The 15876-nt window shown below is 33.7% G+C and overlaps 1 long non-coding RNA gene across 1 annotated transcript in view; it reads right to left on the bottom strand.

Moving 5' to 3' along the window:
- Positions 1 to 659: 659 nt before the first annotated feature.
- Positions 660 to 15876, bottom strand: part of LOC112641223 (uncharacterized) — a 44545-nt gene continuing 29328 nt past the window's right edge. The window contains exons 2-3 of the long non-coding RNA XR_003124558.3: positions 12129 to 12169; positions 660 to 978 (exon numbers count right to left, since the gene is read on the bottom strand). This is a non-coding gene — a long non-coding RNA (uncharacterized LOC112641223). The remainder of the gene's footprint in view (positions 979 to 12128; positions 12170 to 15876) is intronic.

Raw genomic sequence — 15876 nt, 5'->3', positions numbered from 1 at the left:
TGGAACTCACCAAAACAGAGCAGCAAAAAGAAAAAAAATAATTTTTAAAAAGTAAAGATAGCTTAAGAGACCAATAGGTAACACCCAGCAGAATAACATTTGCATTATAGGGATCCCAGAAACAAGAGAGAGAAAAGGGCTAGCAAACTTATTTCAAGAAATAATGGTTAAGAATCTCTATGACCTGAGAAGGAAACAGTCATCCAGATCCAGAAAGTTAAGAGTTCTAAAGAAGGTAATCCAAAAAAGACGCACATTATGACATTTCATAATTAAAATGTCAAAAGTTAAAGAGAGAATCTTAAAAGCAGCAAAAGGAAAATAACTTGTTACATACAAAGAAGTCTCCATAAGCTTATCAGTTGAATTCTCAGTAGAAATTTGCAAACCAAAAAATGTGACATGATACAGTTGTCCTCCACATACCTGCAATTTCACTTTCCACAGTTTCAGTTAAATATGGTCACCTGGTCTGGAAGCAGGTGATCCTCCTTGTGCCATATCATCAGTAAGTCATTACCAGCCCAACACTATGTTACAAAGCCTATGTCATTCATCTCACTTCATTTCATCACATAGGCATTTTGTCAATTCACATCATGATGAAGGGTAAGAACTAAAATATTTTGAGAGAGAGAGAAAGAGACCACATTCACATACCTTTTATTATGGTATATTGTTACAAATATTCCATTATTAATTATTGCTGTTAATCTCTTACTATGCCAAATTTATACTTTAACTTTATCATAGGTATTTATATACAGGGAAAAAATAGTATAGGGTTCAGTATGATCCATGGTTTCAGGCATCCACTAGGGATTTTAAAACATATACTCTGCTGGGGCTCCTGGGTGGCTCAGTCGGTTAAGCATCTGCATTCCGCTCAGGTCTTGCTCCTACGTCGGCCTCCCTGCTCAGTGGGGATCTTGCTTCTCCATCTCCCTCTGCAGCTCTCCCTGCTTGTGCTCATTCTCTCTGAAAAAGAAAAAGGAAAATAAAGAAAAAGAAAAAGAAAGAAAACATATCCTTTGCTAACAAAGAGTAAGTACTATATACCTAGGTGATGAAAGAAAAAGTTTCAACCAAAATACTCTACCCAGCGAGGTTATCATTCAGAATTGAAGGAATGATAGAATATTCAAGATAAGCTAAAAAATTCATCTCTACTAAATGGGCCTTACAAAAATTGTTAAAGGCAACTCTTTAAGATAACAAAAAGGGCACTAATTACTAACAGAAAATATGTGAAAATAAAAATCTCATTGGTAAAGGTAATTATGGTAGGTAGTAGACTAATCACATATGCAGGCAATTTGAAGAAAAAACAAAAGTAGTAAAAATAATAACTATAATAATTAGTTAAGAAATACACAAAATAGAAAAATGAAAAATGTGATGTCAAAAACATAAAATATGGGTAGGGAGAGTAAAAATGTACATTGTGGAATGCTTCCAAATTTAGCTTGTTGTCAACTTAAAATAAACTGCTATACATATAGCCTATTATATGTAAGCCTCATGATAACCACAAGCAAAAACCTTGAATAAATACACAAAAGGTAATGACAAAAAATATAAACATAACACTACAGAAAGTCATCAAATCACAAGAGAAGAAAGCAAGAGAAAAAGGAAAAACAGAGGAACTACAAAACACATAGAAAACAACAAACTGTCAATAAGTATATACCTATGAATAATTACTTTAAATGTTAAAGTAATAGGAATTTAGTAAAGGACTAAATTCTCCTATTTATCCTTTTAGCCATCTATGTTTCTCATAGTTTAAAAATAAAATAAAAATTAATTTAATTGTTTTCAACTTAAAAAACAAAACCCACCTGTATGCTGCTTATGAAACACTCATTTTATTTATTTATTTATTTATTTATTTATTTATTTATTTATTTATTTATTTTGTTGAAACACTTACTTTATATATAAGGACACAAATAGGCAAAAAAAGTGAAGAGATAGAAAAAGATGTTTCAAGCAAGTGGAAACCAAAAGAAAGCTATACTAATATAGGACAAAATAGACTTTAAAGTATATACTATAATATGAAAAAAACAAAGATGGAATTTACATAATGATAAAGGGGTCAATTTTCCAAGAATATATAATATTTGTAAATATTTATGTACCCTACAAAGAAATATGTAATATATAAAACAAATATTAACAGACCTAAATGGAGAAATCAACAGCTATACAGTAATAGTAAGGAACTTTAATACTCCACTTCCCACTGGATCAATCACACAGACAGAAAATCAATAAGAAAACAATGTCCTTAAATGATACATTAGACTAGATAGATACAATAAATATCTAGAGAACAATTCATCCAAAAGCAACAGTATACACATTTCTCTCAAGTACACATGGAACATTCTCCATGATTGAGCATATGTTAGGCTGCAAAACAGATCTCAACAAATTTTAAAAGATTAAAATTATATCAAGCATCTATTCTGACCAGAATGGTCTATGAAACTAGAATTATAAGAAAAAAACTGGAAAAATCACAAATATGTGGAGATTTAAAAACAAGCTACTGAACAACCAGTGGGTTGACAAGGAAATCAAAGGAAGATTGAAAAAATACCTTGAGACAAATGAAAATGGAAGTAGAACATACCAAAATCTATTAAGATGGAGTAAAAACAGTTCTAAGAAGGAAGATCATATAGATGCAGGCTTATCTCATGAACAAGAAAAATCTCAAATAAACAATCTAGTTTTATACCTATAGGCACTAGAAAAAGAAAACATTTGAAGCCCAAAGTTAACAAAAGTAAGGAAATGACAAAAATCAGAGAAGAAATAAATGAAATAAAGATAAAAAGACAATTTAAAAAGACCAATGAAACTAAGAGCCAGTTCTTTGAAAACATAAAATTGACAACCCTTTAGCTTCATTATGTTAAAAAAAGAGGGTTCTAATAAATAAAAAATAAAGAGAAGTTACAACTTACTCCAAAGAAATACAAAGGATCATAATAGATTAGTATGAACAATTATACACAAATTGGACAACTATGAAGTTATAAATAAAATCCTAGAAACGTACAATCTTCCAAAACTGAATCATGAAACAGAAAATCTGAATAGACTGATTCCTAGAAAGAATACTGAATTGGTACTGCCCAACATATGAAAGTCTGAGACCAGACAGCTTCACTGGTGAGTTCAACCAAACATTCAAAAGAGATTTAATACCTATCCTTCTCAAACTCACCCAAAAAAAATGAAAAGGAGGGAACACTTCCAAATTTATTTTACAAGGCCACCATTATCCTGATATCAAAACCAAACAAGGATACTACAAAAAAAAAGAAAGAGAGAGAGAGAGAGAAGTAGAAAGAAAGAAGAAAGAAGAAAGAGAGAAAGAAAGAAAGAAAGAAAGAAAGAAAGAAAGAAAGAAAGAAAGAAGAAAGAAAGAGAAAAGAAAAGAAAGAAAAGAAAGAAAGAAAAGAAAAGAAGAAAGAAAAGAAAAGAAAAGAAAAGAAAGAAAAGAAAAGAAAGAAAGAAAAGAAAAGAAAAGAAATTACAAGCCAATATCCCTTATGAACATAAATGCAAAAATCCTCAACAAAATATTAGCAAACTGGATTCAACCACACTTTTAAAGGATCATTCACCAGGATCAAGTGGTATTTATTCTATGGATGCAAAGATGGTTCAACATTTACAAATCAGTTAACATAATACTCCACATTAACAAAATGAAAGTTAAAAAAACCATATGATTATCTCAGTAGCAGAAAAAAACATTTGACAAATGCAACTTCTATTAATGATTAAAAACTCTCAAAAAAGTGGGTATGGACAAAACATACTTCAACATATTAAAAGCCATATATGAAAAACTCACAGCTAACATCTTATTCAACAGTGAAAAGCTGTAAGATTGTTCTTTAAGATCTAAAACAAGAGGGTACCTGGGTGGCTCAATTAGTTAAGCATCTGCCTTCAGCTCAGGCCCTGATCCCAGGGTCCTGGGATCAAGCCCTGTGTCAGGCTCCCTGCTCAACAAGAAGTCTTCTTCTCCCTCTCACCCCCCACCCCCACTTGTGCTTGTTCTCTCTCAAATAAACATCTTTTTTAAAAAATTAAGGATTAGAAATGCCATATAATCCAGCAATTCCACTTTCAAGTATCTATGCAAGGAAAACAAAAACACTAATTGAAAAAGAATTATGTACCCTTATGTTCACTGCAGTACTATTTATAATAATTAAGATATGGAAGCCATCTAAGTCCATAAATGGAAGAGTGCATAAAGATGTGGTCTACATTCAGCCATAAAAAGAATGAAATCTTTCCATTTGAGACAACATGTAAGGATCTTGAAGGTATTATGCCAATTGAAATAAATCAGACAGATACTATATGATTTCACTTATATGTAGAATCTAAAAAAGAAAATTAGCAAACAAAACCAAATCTGTAGACACAAAGAGCAGACTGGTGATTGCCAGAGGGGAAGGTGATGCAGGGTAGGCAATATGGGTGAGAGGAGGGAGATCAAGAGGTACAAACTTCCAATTATAAAATGAATGGGTCATGGATAATGCAATGTTCAGCATGGTGACTATAATCAATAATATTGTATTGCATATGTTTTAAAAGTCATGAATACATAATTTTAAAATTAGTCTGACAACTGACATGTGGTGAAATGTTCAAGCATATGTAATTAAGCTATGCAAATAAGAATAGTGAAAACTAAGAAGAGTTACAAGAGAAACTCAATCTCTTACACTGCACATGGCAATGAAAATTAGAAAAATCCATAAAGAAATTTGTCAATGAGTTTTAAGTAAAACAACACTAAATCCCTTTAACCCAATAGTTATTTATGGAAATTATCATAAGGCAAAATAATAAAGAGGGGAAAGAATACACACATGTGTACATGTATACACACACACCTTTATAAGCCAAGCGGCTTGCACAATATTACCCATAATAGCAGATGACTGGAAACCACCTACATTTTCAGGTAGAAAAGAATTTGACAAATTTTAGAATAGCCACATGAAATTATATTATACCATCAATAAAAATGATATATTCAAATAATTAGTAATAGCATGGAAAATATGTATAATAATAAGGATCCAGGAAACAAAAATTAAATTATCTGGCACTTTTGCTAAAAATCAAGTTACATAATATGTATCTCTTTTTAGACTTTTTATTGTTTCATCAAATTATTTGTCTCTTTATGCTGAAAACACCCTTGTCCTAGTTACTATAACTTCATATTAAATTTTCAAATATATTAGGATATGCCTTCCAATTTTCTTCAGGATCATTTTGCTATTCTAGGCCCTTTGTATTTCCATTATAATTTATGAGTCATCTTGTCAACTTCTACAAGAAAGACTACTGTGTTTTTATTGTGATGATACTTAATATATAAATCAATTTGAAATAAATTAATATCATAACAGTATTGAGTCCAATTTTTTAATATAGTGTATCTTTCCATTTCTTTAGACTTTAACTTCTCTCAGTAATGTTTCCAGTTTTCCCACTTTGCGGTAGCTTCCTACATTTTTTCCATATGTGGTGGTTTTAAAATAGGTCCACAAATCCTTTAATACTCCTCACTTTAAGAGGTCAAGATTATGTCCTCTTCCATTGAGTGTGGGCTGGATTTGGTGAGTTCTTTCTAATAAATAGAATATGACAGAAGTGATGGTGTATAACTTCTAGGACTAGGTAACACAAGGCATTTTGCAGTTTTCTTTTTGGATCTCTTGGATCATGTGCTCTGGGGAAAGCCCACTTACACATCTTAAAGACATCCAAGCAGTCCTATGAAGAGGCCCATGACAAGGAACAAAGGCCTACTGCCAGCAAACAGCAAGGAATTAAGGCCTCTGGTCAACAGCCATGTGAGTACAGATCTTATAGCCCTAGTCAAGCCTGTAGATGACTACAGCTCTGGCTTACAACTTGTCTGCAACCTTCTGACAGACCCTGAGTCTACAACACCCAGCTAAGCCATTTCTAAATTCCTGACCCTCAGAACTAGGAAATCATAAAAAATCTCTGTTTTAATTAGTTATATCACAATAATAACAAATGCACCATGTATAAAAATGTAATTTTAAGTGAGGGGAGGGTATTTAAATATCAACATGTATTAGTTATCTGGTTGGTGGGAGTATGAGCCGTTTAAATATTATGTTTTACATTTCTATAAGTTAAAAAAAAAGGAAAAATAAACTATGACACATTGTCCCAAGAATTCTATCACCAATAATCAAGGAAGTTATTTTGCAAGGAGAAAAATTTTAACCCTCTTACTAGTCTTTAATCATACTATTTCTACTAGTGTTGAAGCTTTATCATTACATCCAATTTGAAACAAAACAAGACAAAAAAAGCGAATAGTTGTATGATTTAAATTTCAATTGTCCTTACTAAACAATATGATTTTTCTCAGCAAAGAAAGTTATAGTAAGTTTTATATTATACAGGTTTTTATTAATTTAGACAGCAGGAAATTTTGTCTTTATTGATGCCCTAAAATCCATGGTGGTGTAATAAGCAAGATACAATATATACACATTCTATCTGATATGTGAAGGTGAGGCAGTGTGTAAAAATAACATGCAGTCATTTGCCTTGTGACTCTATATACTTTATTCTATTTTAAGGACATACACATTTAAGTACAACTGAAAACTGACTTTTTATATCTTATTGTATACATATAAAAAAACTATTATTATAAATCCATTCAAGCTTTACAACACAGTAGGCATCAAAGGAAGGTGGGAGAAAGAACTAAATGAATTAGATCAAACTGTCCCAAATTTAGTAAACAATCTATAAATAGGGTAACTATATAATTTATTATCTATACCAAGACATTTCTTAGAGTTTGGGAAGATAGCAATAATTAAGCTAAAACAGCAGGCATAAACTGGGATTATGCCAGGATATATTTTCCCCCTATCTTTGAAACTTGAACAATATTTACCCAGAAAGTAAGAAAATTTTATTTTCATTACCTGTCCTCTTAAAACTCCAGGTAACTCACATCTAAGACCATTTCTACAAATTTGATGATAGAATTTAAGCCATTACATTTAGATTTGCCAATTGTAATATACTTTTAATGAGATTGATCTTTTTAATGTGGTTACGAACAAGATAACTGTCATCAAAATTAAGTACAGCCCATCTTTATAAATGAAATGTCTACGATCTTTTCAGCATTTTTGAAAGCTAATATCCCTGCCAGTGAAAGTAATACTGAAGATTGGTACAGCACTTGAAAGTATAATTATAGTTGTTAAATGCCATGAAATCTGAGGTAGGGAAGTGAGTAATCTTGTGAATGCAGATGCTATAAATGTGATCGAACGCAAATGAAAAGTTAGAAAAGTGGATGGTACATCAGAAAAAAAAGCAAGATACAAAGACAGATACAATTCTAATAAATTCACACACACACACACACACACCACATTTATCACTGAGTTTCTCATGGAAAATATTATTTAAAATGACATCTGGTGTGGATAAGGAACAATTTCACTTCTACCATCTGAGACACTCTCTATTCTAACACAGATTGTTTAACTGTTAAGTCTATCCTCTAAAATTCAGAGTGAGTTTCATCTAGTTTAATTCAATTATGAAAAATCAAGGCTCTATTTTATATTTAGCAACTTAAAACATTTTGAAACTCTTTAAAAACTATTCTTGGAGGGTTGCAATAGCTTTCAATTGGCAAGTGAATTGAAATGACTTTTAGGCATCGTTCAGATTACCATTTTAGGTTACTGGCAATCTCCAGAGGGAATTTGAAAATGCAGATTAAACCTGAAAATATGATCATGGTACAGGTAATCTTCTTTTCAAGAAAGCACCTAAAATCTCCTTCATCAACAAGAGTTTGATAAGGGTTAAAATGGTGACTATTGTGGGTAGGTTTAGATTGTGTTCAATGTTTTCATTTTTCTTCTTATTTCATCCAGAGTCATGCTAAACATAGAGGGTTCAATCAATCTCAGAAAGAATCTACTTCATATTTCCTTCAAATATAAAAGTCATTAAATGACATTCTAGCCACTTAAAGTAGGTTAGTGAAGCTGTTAAAGAAGAACCCTTTCTGATGGAAATGAGATAGGAAGCAGAGAGAGTGGGCAAATTTCCAGTGCAGAGCTTTCCAAAGTATTTTCCACAGGATACTGATCGTTTAAGATGCTTTATGAAAAAGTGGATGTGCACATTTTAGAATTACTGCATATCTCAACTTTCTCTACGAGATTTACTTGCAGATTTGCATGGCAAGTACCCCAAATTCTGCATCAAGGAAACCTACTTCATTTTCTTTAGTTCTATGTTTAGCAAACTTAATTTTACTAAGCAGTGTAGATTGTAGCTTCTGTGGAGCCTGAGATTTTTACAATTTGGAAGCCATCTTTATGAAAATAATACAAAATAAAATATAAAGTTAATGACATAGTATACATTTATTCAGAAATCTCCTTAAAGTTCTTGGAGATTTATATCTCTTTTCTTCTGATCTCTCTGAAGGCAATATACTGGAAACACTTCCTTAGAAATGTTCCTACTAGTAACCGTTCTTCTCCTCCCAACTAGAACACTTAGAATTCACAGTAACTTCCTATATTATCACTGGTCTGTACAAGTGGCCTGAAGCTTAAACTTCATTACCTTAATAGTAAATTTAACTCTGTGATAAGGTAACAAAGTTAGGTTCCTGGACCCAACTCCAGTGTGCTTCCCATGTAACACCAAGCAGTTCTCAGAATTAGCAAGATCTCTGAAGATTCAACTCAATTCTGACAAAACTACCAGAGTCGAGGTAGCATCAGATTCCACAGACTGAGAGCTCAATCCTATAAGACTGCCTTCCCCCACCCCTAACTTCAAATACCAGTTACAACCCCAGGCTGTTGCTTTTGACCAACTGGATACAGATTGAAGGTTCCAAAGACCTCCTCCAATTCAGGATGCCAGTGGTAAGTCCAAGTTCAATTGGCTATAAATCTGAGGTTCCCACAACCCTTCCCTTGGTTCCATTAATTTGCTATCATGGCTCACAGAACTCAGGAAATCTGCCAACTTACCCGATTCCTAGTTTATTATAAAAGGACATAACTCAAGAAGAGATGCATAGGGAAAGACATGGAGAAAAGGCGCAGAGCATCCATGCTCTTACCAGTTGTGCCTCTCTCTCTGAATCTCCATATGTCCACTAACCGAGAGCTTTCGAACCCTGTCTTTCTGTGGTTTTAAGGAGACTTCATTACAGAGTCATGATTGATTAAATCATTGGCCACTGGCTTTGATTCAAGCTCCAGTCTCTCTCCCCAGTAGCCCAGAGGTGGGGGCAGCAAGGAGGAGAGGCGGTTACTTAAGTTTCAACTTCTGGAGCAATGAAGTGGCTCAGTTGGTTAAATGCCCCACATTTGATCTCAGCTCACGTCTTGATCTCAGGGTCTGAGTTCAAGCCCCACATTGTGCTCCATGGTGGGCATGGAGTCTACTTAAAAATCTTAAATAATAAATAAATAAATATTAAAATAAATAAAGTTCCAACCCTCTAATCACAAGGTTGATCCCCCTCAGCAACTAGTCCCTTTACCTAAGGGCTTTTCAAAGGTCATCTCACTAACATAACAAAAGACACCTGTGTTGCTCTTATCACAGGAAATTCTAAGGATTTTAGGCAGAAATAGGTCAAAGAACAAATACATATTTGTTATAAATCATAATATCACAATAACCCTTTTAAATCTGGCTAAAATTATGATTTGGGTGTCATGTTCTAGAAAATGACAACATAGAGTTTGATCTAGGTTTACACCTTAGAAGAGTTAGAACTAAGCAATATTTATAATACATCAGATAGTTGTAGTGCTATGAAGAAACTTAATTTAGGGAAGAGAGATAGAGTGCCAAGGAGGAGAAAGCAATTTAAAAGAAGGTGGTCCAATGTTTATAGCAGCAATGTCCACAATAGCCAAACTGTGGAAGGAACCTCGGTGTCCATCGAAAGATGAGTGGATAAAGAAGATGTGGTTTATGCATACAATGGAATATTACTAAACCATTAGAAACGACAAATATCCACCATTTGCTTCAACGTGGATGGAACTGGAGGGTATTGTGCTGAGTGAAATAAGTCAATTGGAGAAGGACAAACATTATATGTTCTCATTCATTTGGAGAATATAAAAAACAGTGAAAGGGAATAAAGGGGAAAGGAGAAAAAATGAGTGAAAATGTCAGAAAGGGAGACAGAACATGAGAGACTCCTAACTCTGGGAAACAAATAGGGGTGGTAGAAGGGAAGGTGGGTGGAGGGTTGGGGTGACTGGGTGACAGGCACTGAGGTGGGCACTTGATGGGATGAGCACTGGGTGTTATTCTATATGATGGCAAATTAAACTCCAATTAAAAAAAAGAAAAATAATAAAATAAATAAAATAAAATATAAAATAAAATAATAAAATAAATAAAATAAAATAAAATAAAATAAAATAAAATAAAATAAAATAAAATAAAATAAAATAAAATAAAATAAAGAAGGTGGTCAGGGAATGTCTTACTGAGAAAGTGAATTGGAACAGAAATCTAAAGAACATGAGGGAGCCCTCCAAGCTGACTTAAGAAAGAACAAAAATTTGCCCTGCTAAGTGAGGGGTTTTGCTCTTACTTAGAGAAATGGGAAGCAGAGAAATGATACGGTAGAATTAGAAGCCTTTAGGGACAAGAGAGCCTTTATTTAGGTGCAAGAAATTATATACTCATGGGATTGTTCTTGTAGTTGAGGAGACATTTATGATACAGAAGATGAGGGTAAATTGCTGGATCTCAATTTCACTGCTTCAAAGAAATTTGTAGTTTTTTGCCTCAGTAACATTTATTTATTTTTGTTATTTACTTTTATAAAGAATTTGTTTCTCTATCACAAAAATTAAATAGCCACACCACCACCAGCAAAGTCTGTAGAGTTTTATCAATGGCGGAGTGTTCACTGGATAGTCCCAAAGTCCCAAAGATCATAAAGGGAAAACAAAAGAATATAAAAAACACTCGAAACAAATCCAAAACCCATAATGAGTTTGAGGAAAAACATCACATGACAGTTTCTGTTCTCATGGTCAGCTGCAGATATATTTCAGCAAGATCAAGTACAATTTAGGTAAATCCTTCATACTAACTCCAGCTCCTTAATTGTACCTGATAGCAAGCACACTGGACTCCTAAAAAAGAACAAGAACTTTTAGAGTACAAAGAAGGATTTCCTGGAGGGCAGTACAAGAGGATAATGTCCTCTATCTCTTTCTTTCTGCACTGAAAAGACAACATACTGAGAAGTGTATAGTATGACAGAAATAATCTTTAACAACATTATATGCTGTACATGGGAGAAGTTACATGCAGAGAATGGAATTCATGATGAGCAGAATTTCTGAAAATTTATCAACACATAATATACCTTGATAAAATTATTAGCTCTTCAGAAATTCATAATGAAAGACAACTTGGTAGGGTCACTGGGCATTGTGGAGTGTCCACTAAAGGTTTGTGTTTGTGAATGGAAGGTGAAAAAATTCAGCAGAGATGTGTGAATTTTCTGAAGTAGTGTTTCTCCAATAGCAGTAGACCCACTCCATGTGTCCTTAAATGTTTCTGCGATTTTAATCAAAACTCTAATAAGTGATTTTAAAATTTTGACTGAGGAGTTTTCAATTTTATCTAGAAGGATAATTATGAAATAACAGGCACAAACAATATGAAAAAGAGAACCAATAAAAGATATTTTCCCAAAAGACACAGGAGGGGAAAACAAAATATGAGGAATTAAGACACCATTTTACTAGTGCATATAGATCAAAGAAGATAAAACAAACACTAAGAAAATATATTTATGTAGAAGAATTCAGTGATATTCAACCAGTGAAAAAATAGAAGCAGTGCTAGAAGAACTGACTAGCCATTTAGGAGAAAAGTTGGTTAGAAAACACTGTCTCATTTGACATCAAAATAAATATTAAATGAACAAAATAATTAAATGTTAAAAAAGAAAAGCAATACTATAATAATATTTAGGCACATACCTTTATAATCCTGAAGTAGAAAGGACTTGCGAAGTATGAACCTAAATTCAAAGTGAAAATGTTTATAAGAGTTGCCTGCTTGAAAATTTTTAGCAGCATGAATAAGGTTAAAATCCAAACAAAATGATTTTTAAAAATTGTAACTAATTCTTTACGAGAGTTTCAAAACTTCTTATATACAAATCTTAATTATGAATAAAAGAAATATTACCATGTGTGCAAGTGCAAGAAATGACTGGAATACAAATAGCAGTGAACATAAAAATTTGTACAAATCCACGAGTCCTCCAACAATGTTAATTTAAGTACCAATGAACTCGTATGACAAATACTGAAAAGTCTGATAGTAGTGGGTGTTGGTAAGGATGTATGAACACAGGAAATATCATCTATTACTAAATTGAGAGTATAAGTCAATAAACATATCTGGAGACCAATCTGGACACAGATTCAAACTTTCAAATATAGTTAACTTTAGATGTAGAGTTGCATTTTAGAAAATTATTATAAAGAAATAATAGGTAAATTGCATAAATATACACAAATGAGGACATTTTTGTAACACTGTTTACAATAGCAAATATTTAGAAACAATGCAAAAACCTACCAATTATAGGTACAGTATAACAAATGTTATGCCACAGAGCAGTTACAAATGATAATATATATCATTTATTTATCACCATAGAGAATCATCTATGTTGTTAAGGAAGAATTCAGATTAAAATTTGTATTCCTCAGCTGGTGTGTGAATGCATTATTGTTCTCAGTAATAAACTGACACATTTATTTCTTGTTCCATCAACTATAGACAGTATCTCTTGGCTGCCTCTCTTTCACCTTTTCCCCGCTTTCCACCTCACCACTTCTGTCGCCTATACTTTTACTTTATCAAGGATGACAATATTTATGTCCTGTTTTATTGCTACAATCAATGACTTTACATTTTGGTGTTTACAGAAAAACAGTAATGCTTGTATTATTATGTGCTTTGTAATTACAGGCTCTGCTGTGAAAAATAATTCAAAATGATAAAACTGCAAGCACTGTATTATTGTTTTTCCTGGGTAACTAATGCCTTTTTAAATTGCCTTTTTCCCCCCATGCCCTTATTACATCCTTAGTTTCCTGTGAAAACAGTCCTTTACATAACCTGTTTTAGGAACTCCCTCCCAGCCCCTCCCCACACAGAATTCAATTCCCTGCTGGCATCTTTAATCCTTGCACTTCACCCTGAGCAGTTCTTCTCTAGATGTGCCAAACCAAGCTCTTCCTGGAACTTCAGGTCTCTGCTCTTCTGAATTATATTATTTCTTTCTGGGTGTCCTATCCTTCCCTTTCTTCCTTTTCTTCTGGAATATATCTTCAATTAATTTCCTAAGGAAAGGTGCTTATTAGGAAGTAAAGTTAATGAATCCTTGAATGTGTGATATATATTCATTCATTTTTTCATTCCTTCATAATCTTGAGAGCATTTTTGCTGAGAGACTGAACATACAAATGGACAATGGCCACATTATATATAAAAAGAGAACTCTGACCAACAATCTTCAGTAACCAGCTTAGGAAACCAACCCACTGTCTACAGCAATTGGTCCAAGAAGCCAATTTACTTGTAGGAAGCCAGATCAAGATCTCTAACAAACAATAAACCCTGAATAAATTGGCCCAGAATAGTCAGAATTTGATTAGTAACCGACAGCTTCTCTAATTTTTGTTCCCACTTTTACTTTAGTATCAACCAGAAAAGCCAAATATGCATCCCCAGTCATTCACCTAAGATGCCTGGCTTCTACTTAGCCAGGCCAAAAGCCTCTAATCAGAGCATACCTGGAGCCTCTTTTTTCCACGTTAGAGCTTTCCCACTCCTTTGCTCACATTTGAGTTTCTGCCAAAATTAGGCGATAGACCACTATTTTAAAAATATAATAGCTTTGTTGGGATATAATTTACACATCACAGACAACTCACCCACTTAAGGTGTACAATTCAGTGGCTTTTAGTATAGTCATACAGCTGTGCAACCATTCCCACAAAACTGTATAGTATTTTCATACCCATATTATTGAACAATTACTCCTCATTTTCCCTCCACCCCATATCCCTAGGCAACCACCAGTCTACTTCCTATCTCTATAGCTTTGCCTATTCTGGTCATACTTGGTCATATTATTTAAAAGGAATGTTAAATATGTGATCTTCTGTGACTGACTTCTTCCACTCAGCATACTATTTTCAAGGTTCATCCATATTGTGACATGTATCAGGACTTCATTCCTTTTCATGGCCAGATAATATTCCATTGTTGGGAATACTTATTTTATCCATGCATCAGTTTGGTTGTTTCCACTTTGGGATTATTATGAACAATATCATTACAAAAATTTATACAAAGCTTTTGTGTGGATATTTCTTTTCATTTCTCTTAACCAGATACCTAGGAGTGGAAATGTTGGGTTATATATTGATAACTCTGTTTAACCGTTTGAAAAACTATTAGACTCTTTTCCAAAATGGTATACCATTCTACATTCCAATCAGGAATATATGAAAGTTTCATTTTTTTTATAAATTTATTTTTTATTGGTGTTCAATTTGCCATCATATAGAATAATACCCAGTGCTCAACCCATCAAGTGCCCACCTCAGTGCCCATCGCCCAGTCACCCCCACCCCCCGCCCACCTCCCCTTCTACCACCCCTATTCATTTCCCAGAGTTAGGAGTCTCTCATGTTCTGTCTCCCTTTCTGATATTTCCCATTCATTTTTTCTCCTTTCCCCTTTATTCCCTTTCACTATTTTTTATATTCTCCAAACGAATGAGACCATATAATGTTTGTCCTTCTCCGATTGCCTTATTTCACTCAACATAATACCCTCCAGTTCCATCCACGTTGAAGCAAATGGTGGGTATTTGTCGTTTCTAATGGCTGAGTAATGTTCCATTGTATACATAAACCACATCTTCTTTATCCATTCATCTTTCGATGGACACCGAGGCTCCTTCCACAGTTTGGCTATTGTGGACATTGCTACTATAAACATCAGGGTGCAGGTGTCCCGGCATTTCACTGCAGCTGTATCTTTGGGGTAAATCCCCAACAGTGCAATTGCTGGGTCGTAGGGCAGATCTATTTTTAACTCTTTGAGGAACCTCCACACAGTTTTCCAGAGTGGCTGCACCAATTCACATTCCCACCAGCAGTGCAGGAGGGTTCCCCTTTCTCCACATCCTCTCCAAAATTTGTGGTTTCCTGCTTTGTTAATTTTCCCCATTCTCACTGGTGTGAGGTGGTATCTCATTGTGGTTTTGATTTGTATTTCCCTGATGGCAAGTGATGGGGAGCATTTTCTCATATGCTTGTTGGTCATGTCTATGTCTTCCTCTGTGAAATTTCTCTTCATGTCTTTTGCCCATTTCATAATTGGATTGTTTGTTTCTTTGCTGTTGAGTTTAATAAGTTCTTTATAGATCTTGGAAACTAGCCCTTTATCTGATATGTCATTTGCAAATAACTTCTCCCATTCTGTAGGTTGTCTTTTAGTTTTGTTGACATGTATCTTTTGCTGTGCAGAAGCTTCTTATCTTGATGAAGTCCCAATAGTTCATTTCTGCTTTTGTTTATCTGCCTTCATGAATGAATCTTGCAAGAATTTACTGTGGCTGAGTTCAAAAAGGGTGTTGCCTGTGTTCTCCTCTAGGATTTTGATGGAATCTTGTCTCACATTAAGATCTTTCATTCATTT

The sequence above is a fragment of the Canis lupus genome, chromosome 12 (assembly GCF_003254725.2).
Source record: "Canis lupus dingo isolate Sandy chromosome 12, ASM325472v2, whole genome shotgun sequence".
NCBI classification, from domain to species: domain Eukaryota; kingdom Metazoa; phylum Chordata; class Mammalia; order Carnivora; family Canidae; genus Canis; species Canis lupus.
Note: the sequence above shows the minus strand (reverse complement) of the source record. Positions and strands in the feature narration are given on the sequence as shown.